Here is a 7,773-nt window from a genome sequence, read left to right on the forward strand (position 1 = left end):
GGATATGTTCCATTCATCTAATGCAAATGTGTTCTCAGAGTGCTTGCTCTTGGCTGAGCACTGATAATAGAGAGCTTCCCAGGGCGCCGTGATTCAGGGAGGCCGGATGGTGGGCCCATTGGCACCCATGAGAATAGCAGTCGGTGGTGGGGTTATGTGGTGCTGTGAAGTGGGGATGTGCTTGGGTGTGCAGTCAGGGAGGCTTCCTGGAGAAGGAGTCCGGTGTTTATCCTAAGAGCAATTGGCTACAGCAGTTGAGGTTTTAATCGGGGTGATGGGGATCAGATTTGCATTTCAAAAGTATTCTGCCGACAGTGTGGAGAATGACTTGTTGGAGTTCAGGGTGGGAGCCAGGGAGGAGGCTGTCACCCACCCCTGGTGAGAGGCCTCAGCCAAATATTTCTAAAGTGCTTCCCACTCTCTGGGCCAAGGGGATGGAGAAAGGTGGATGGGTTGAGAGATACTGAACGGACCATCCTGACAAGACTCAGGGGTTCACAGGTTTTGGGCAGAGGGAGAAGTCAGGGTCACAGTCGCCCCCCAGGTGTCTGGCTCAGAGAAGTTGGGCCAGGCGGTGTCTGCTCGTCCAGGTAACTCATGTGAGAGGGGGAAATAAAACTCTTTGTCATCGTAAACTTAAAAAGTACAAAACATAGCTTATAGTACAATATTGTCCTTGTTTTAAAATGTACGGAAAAAAAGACTGAAAGGAAATTCACCGAAGATTAACAGAGGTTCTCTCTGCACACAGGATTCTCGACTTTCTGCTTTTCTCTGTTTCCCAAATAATTGTTAATGACCATGTACTAATACAATAATTAGGGAAAACCACAGGTGAGAAGGGATGTGTATTTCATCAGTTCTAGGACAGTCCAGCCTCTGATGGAGGTAGTGTTTCATTTTTTCCCAGAGAAGAAGTCTAGCTGGTCAGAGCAGGAAAGTTCCCATAGCTGGCACTCCGTAGCTTAACCTCTCCGTTTCTAACAGGATCCTGCAGCCAGGCTCAGCCCCCATCACCTCTGAAAGCAGTTTTTGCTCCATTTGTTGAATCCAGGTGTGTGACGCTCCGAATGTTAGAAGCTCGTTGTCGTTTTCTTCCGTAAGTTCAATGTCATGTTTTCTCCTGTTCTCCCAAAGAAAACTTTCAAAGCAAACCATAGCTTCACGTGCACAACATCTTCCCACAGTGGAGTATTACTCGGCCATTAAAAAGAATACATTTGAATCAGTTCTAGTGAGGTGGATGAAACTGAGCTGATTATACAGAGTGAAGTAAGCCAGAAAGAAAAACACCAATGCAGTATACTAACACATATATATGGAATTTAGAAAGATGGTAATGATAACCCTGTATGCGAAACAGCAAAAGAGACACAGATGTCTAGAACACTCTTTTGGACTCTGTGGGAGAGGGCGAGGGTGGGATGATTTGATTTGGGAGAATGGCAGTGAAACACGTCTACCATATGTGAAACAAATCGCCAGTCCAGGTTCAATGCAGGATACAGGATGCTCAGGGCTGGTGCACTGGGACAACCCAGAAGGATGGTTTGGGGAGGGAGGACGCAGGGGGGTTTAGGATGGGGAATCCGTGGCAGATTCATGTTGATGTATGGCAAAACCAATGCAATATTGTAAAGTAATTAGCCTTCAATCAAAATAAATAAATTTATATTTTAAAAAAATGAAGTGTTCCATTCCCTGGCTTCAGAAGGCCAGAGAGCTGCTCTGTTTTGTTTCACGTCTGGCCCCAAGAAAATGGGATTTGGGTCAGGAAGAGCCCCTTGGAAGCAGCCTTCCCAGTAAATCCAGTCTGTTTGCTCGGGAATGACAAAAGGTTGAAACGTTTTAAAACAGGAGCCTGAAGGATTGAGTCTGGCGCAGGGGCACCCCTGACCGTCTGGGGAAGATTGTGGCCCCATTCCAGGGAGATTAACCCCCAAATGCAGATGTCGGGGGAGGGGGCTGTGCTCCAGGTCCCTGCAGCCTCCAGCCATTCATTCCAAAGGGCTTTCCTCCCCGCTGGGCACAGCCTGGCACTGTAGCGCTGGAGACCTGGGAGGACCCTGACCCCTTTGGTTCTGCAGTGTCAGGTTTTTATTCAGGTTCCTGTTCCAAAAGTCCAAATCTCAGCCTGCGCAAGAGATGGTTGTCCCTCCCTGCAGAAGTTTGGAGGACAGAGTGCCTATGCCTTGACAAAATAGTAGCAGAGCAAAACAGTCAGAGGAGCCGGAATACTAACAGTGACGATACTAGCCGTAGTCATGATAGAAATTGCAATAGCAGTGTAGTAGTGATAGTTACGGTATTACCATTAATACTGGCAGTGATAAAAGTAGTAATAATGATAGTAACACAATGGCTAGCATAACAGTGACAATAGTATTAATAGTAATAGTAACAGTGAGTGCTAAGTTGCTTCGGTGTCTCTGACTCTTGCGACCCCATGGACTGTAGCCCACTAGGCTCCTCTGTCCAAGAGATTCTCCAGGCAAGAACACTGGAGTGGGTTACATTTACTCCTCCAGGGGATCTTCCTGACGCAGGGATTAATAGCAGTGCTAATGGTAGTTATGGTAATAATAGTGATGGTAGGAGGTAATAGTAGCAGTAGTAATAGTAGTGATCATAATCATGGTAGTGATGAAGGAGGAAACAGACAGGACAGACTCCATCTTGAAAGCAGGACTGCATCTTGGGCCAGACTGTGGACTTTGAGCTCTATGCCCAGTACCTATGGAAATGACATACCAACTGGAAAACCAGGCCCCCTGGATGGAAGAGCCTACACTGCCTGTTCACAGGTCAATGATGCCTCTTGGCACAGAAACCTCCAGGGACTCAGCTAAAAGGCACTCTGCCCTTTGAACACCTGGAAGTGGACTTCACTGAAATGAAACCTCACCGACACTGCCATTACCTGCTGGTCATAATATGTTTGTTCTCGGGATGGGTAGCAGCTTTTCCTACCCGGACTAAAAGAGCATCAGAAGTAGCTTGGTGCCTGCTTAGGGAGATAGTTCCCAGGTTTGGATTTCCTACCAGCATTGGATTGGACAATGGCTCATCTTTCATAACTGATTTAGCATAGCAAGTAAGCAACTCTTTAAACATCAAGAGGAAATTACATACAACATATAGGCCCCAGAGTCCTGGGATGGTGGAGGGAACCAACCGGACACTTAAAGCAACACTCTCCAAGTAGATCTTAAGGGACTGACTGTTCCTGGGTGGACTTGTTTCCGACGGCTCTGCTCAGACTTGGGATGACCCCACAGTCCCATGGCTCTTCTCCGTACAAAACTGTGTATGGGGGGGGCCCCCTCCCGTAATAAAACAGGTGTCAACAAATTTGCCTCAGGTAAGGGGAGATGAGATTTCACAGCAGATGGAGCAACTGGGTAAGGTAATAAATCAGGTAACTAAGTCTGTACAAGAAAGGGTGCCATTCCCCCTTGGGGAACAGATTCACGAATTTGTGCCCGGGGATCAGGTGTGCTCAAAGACTGGGAACACGACTCCTGGCCCCACATTGGAAGGGTCCATATACTGTGGTTCTAACCAGCCCTCCTGCAGTGAAAGTTGCAGGTGTGGGTCCACCACATGAGGGTGAGGAGAGCAGACCACGCAGACCCAGAGGACGCTGAGCTGACTATGTAAAAGGACCCCACTGAGCCCCGTGGAACCACGGTCATCTTAAAGAAGAAAAAGAGGGGAAGCTCTACCATCAACTGCTGCTACAAGGACTTGCTGGTATCATCTTGAGACTAACCACAGTTTCAGTACAAAGAGGGACCTGTGCTATAATTAAAGTTGAATGTTGTGTATATATTCCTGATTTATCTGGCTATGTATCAGACACCCTAGATGTCATCAAAGGTCAGGTAAAATTTATGGCTGATGATAAACTTCCTTTTTGTTTTTTTTTTATTTTAACATAATTTAAGATTTATATAAAAATGAAGATGATGCAGAGAATTCCAATATAACCCACACACATTTCACTTAATATTAACACCTTATATTAATATGGTACATATGTTGTAATTATGAATCAATATTGATGCTTTGTTAATTAAAGTCTAGACATTATTCAGATTATCCTAGTTTTCACCTAAAGTGGTTTTTTTTCTTTTTTTTATTATTATTATTTTTTAAATTTTAAGATCTTTAATTCTTACATGCGTTCCCAAACATGACCCCCTCTCCCACCTCCCTCCCCACAACAACTCTCTGGGTCATCCCCATGCACCAGCCCCAAGCATGCTGCACCCTATGTCAGACATGGACTGGCGATTCAATTCTTACATGATAGTTTACATGTTAGAATTCCCATTCTCCCAAATCATCCCACCCTCTCCCTCTCCCTCTGAGTCCAAAAGTCCGTTATACACATCTGTGTCTTTTTTGCTGTCTTGCATACAGGGTCGTCATTGCCATCTTCCTAAATTCCATATATATGTGTTAGTATACTGTATTGGTGTTTTTCTTTCTGGCTTACTTCACTCTGTATAATTGACTCCAGTTTCATCCATCTCATCAGAACTGATTCAAATGAATTCTTTTTAACGGCTGAGTAATACTCCATTGTGTATATGTACCACAGCTTTCTTATCCATTCATCTGCTGATGGACATCTAGGTTGTTTCCATGTCCTGGCTATTATAAACAGTGCTGCGATGAACATTGGGGTACATGTGTCTCTTTCAATTCTGGTTTCCTCGGTGTGTATGCCCAGAAGTGGGATTGCTGGGTCATAAGGTAGTTCTATTTGCAATTTTTTAAGGAATCTCCACACCGTTCTCCATAGTGGCTGTACTAAACTTCCTTTTTGGACTTTGGTCCTATCCTGGGTGAAGGGTGACTGGTGGAAAACTATATTTACCGTTGTTATAGTTGCCTTGATAGTTCTGCTTTGTGGACCCTTTATTTTACAATGTATCATGAACTTTGCAACCCAAAGGTTGATGTCGTTGTCCCAAATTAAAGGTCGGAGAGTCAGGGTGCAGTATATCCCTATGAATGATGTTCATACTATGAGTTAAGAGCATCAAGAGGTGGGAATGAAGGAGGAAACAGAACAGGCTCCATCTTGAAAGCAGGAAACAGAATAGGCTCCATCTTGAAAGCACGACTCCATCTTGGGTGGGACTGTGGACTTGGAGCTCTATGCCCAGTATCTATGGAAACGACATACCAACTGGAAAACCAGCCCCCTGGATGCAAGAGCCCCAGGGCTTGTACCTAGACTCTCTGTTGCCTAAAAAAATACCCTAATTATCTGTGTAACCGAATAGAATCATAAATTCTATTATGCTTATTGGGGTATGACCACAGGCCTGCTGATAATTGTCCCCTGTTAACTGCCTAGGCTTTGATTGTATCTTTCTCTTCTTTGTTCAGACTAGTTTCAGGGAATCTGGGGAGGTGGGTTTGGCACGTACACTTAGGGTATATAAGGTTTTCAGAACAACTGGTCGGGGCCCTTGGCTAAGGGGAGACTCTGCCTTGGGCCGCCGGTGTAATAAACCGCACTCCACTGTCTGCATCGTCCTTCTGAGTGAATTTGTTTCCCGGAACGTGTGGCTAAGACAGTAATAACGGTAGCAATAATAATAGTGGGAATAGTACTGCTTTCTCTGCCACTTTCTATTCACTGTGTACCCAGGGCTGTTGGAAACACAAGACAAAAGCAAACGCATTCACCTCCGTGACACCTGTGAGAAAGGTCCTGTCCTTACCGTCCCCTGTTTCTCATGAAGACACTGAGGCAGGGGCCGTTTACTTGGTTGCCCCAAATCTCTCAGCTGTCAAGAGGCAGGGCCAGGATTTGAATCCGAATTTGGATCTGTGTCACCTCGCAGGCTCCATGTGGGTCACAGCCTGACAGCCCCAGAGGATCACTGGACACAGCTCGTGCCTGGCCCCTCCAGGGTCTCTGCTCAGCCAGCCACAGAGAGCTTGGCCTTGGTTTTGTGTGGTGAGCTCTGAGGGTGATCTGGCACTCAGCCAGGGTGACCGTCACCACACTGCACGGTAGTTCTCAAGCCTGGGGGCAGCAGGACCCCTGAAAATGACACAGCTTGTCACCCACCCGCTGAGTTTCTGATTTAGGAGATCTGGGGGGACCCAGGAACCTGCCTTTCTACTAATCTCTCGGCAGGTGCTGAGCTGTTGGTCAGGGACCACCCCTCTGAGAAACCGCCCCCCGCCCAGAGCAGAAACTGTCCGTGTAGGCACGCGTTCATTCAGCAAACTCTTGTGAGCGCCTACTGTGTGCAGCCCTCTGCCAAGCTGTGAGTGACAGGGCAAAAGGGGAGGTTACACCCCTCTGTCCTTCCTTCCCTGACAGCGTGGAGCCCGTGGGGGTTGTGGGGGTCCTGAGGGATGAGAGAGGGTCCCCGTGGCAGGTACTGGACTGGAGAGGCTTCGCGGACCCTCAGCCGGTTGTGTGGGGAGCTCCTGTGTCCTCAGCCCCTGAGCTAACTTACTTCCAAACTTTCCATTTAAGCCCGTCACATAAGTGTTCCCTGAGGCCTCAGACCTTCCAGATGGGCCTGTGGCCATCCCACCAGCTGCTCCTGGGATGTCAGCCCCGACCTCTTGCCTGGGCCCTGGAATTCCTGGAGCAGCCTGACACAGAGCAGCTGCTGAAACATCAGGAGGCCACGTTAAACAGCCTTTGTGCTCCTGGCTCCTCCCACAGGCAGCTGCAGTGGGGGAGGGGCTGGGTCCTCGTGACCCCAAACCTCTGGGCCCACAACACACACCAGCCTCGAGGCAGGGACGCCAGCCACCTCTTGTCCACAGAACAGCCTGTCCTTGTCCCTCCTGCTCTCCTTGGATGCATTCCCGGGCCCTCAGTGAGGAATCTCCTCCCATTGCCCTCAGGTCACCCCCATGAATCCAGGGGCCACTGGGGTCCTAGGCCTCCAGGTCCTTCAGAATTACCTGGAAAGCTGGCATAAAATAGCCAGCTGGGGGCCATGCCCGAGAGCCTGATCCCAGAGGTCTGGGAGGGATCTTCATGTTTGATGAGGTATCCAGACAGTACAGGGGTTCCTTGGACCACACTTTGAAAAGCACTTGTGGAGATAGTAAACTCTCATTACATGATATGTGACATATATGTGTGTATATACACACATGAGAGGCTATTTTGTATCTATGTGTGTAGAGATAAAAGGGCTTCCCAGGTGGCTCTATTGGTAAAGAATGCAGGAGACGGAGGAGTTTAGGGTTAGATCCCTGGGTCGAGGGGATCTCCTGGAGGAGGGCATGGCAACCCACTGTAGTAGTGTTACCTGGAGAATCCTGTGGACAGAGGGGCCTGGTGGGCTACAGTCCATAGGGTCACAAAGAGATGGACAAGCCTGGAGCAATTTAGCACCCACACACGTATAGATCTATTGATACCATATCATATTAGTTTCCTAGGGCTGCCATAGCAAATTACCCAAACTGGGTGACTTAAATCAGCAAACATAGATTCTCCCACAGTCTGGAGGCCAAAAGTCCAAAATCAAGGTGTGGGCAGGGTCAGCTCGCTTGGGAGGATCCAGGGGAGGGTCCTTCCAGCTCCTGGTGGCCCCTTTGACTTGTGGCCACATCCTTCCAAATTGGCCTTCAAGCAGAAGGACAGGGAAGATGCCCGAGTTCAAGTCCACCCCCAGGACGGAGCTGCAGGCTGGGTCCCTGGCCCTGTCTCCAAGCAGTCAGGCTTTGCCCCACAGCCGGTGAAGTGGCTGATCAAACGGCGCATTTTTCTGAGAC

Source organism: Ovis canadensis, chromosome 14, assembly GCF_042477335.2.
Source record: "Ovis canadensis isolate MfBH-ARS-UI-01 breed Bighorn chromosome 14, ARS-UI_OviCan_v2, whole genome shotgun sequence".
NCBI lineage: Eukaryota > Metazoa > Chordata > Mammalia > Artiodactyla > Bovidae > Ovis > Ovis canadensis.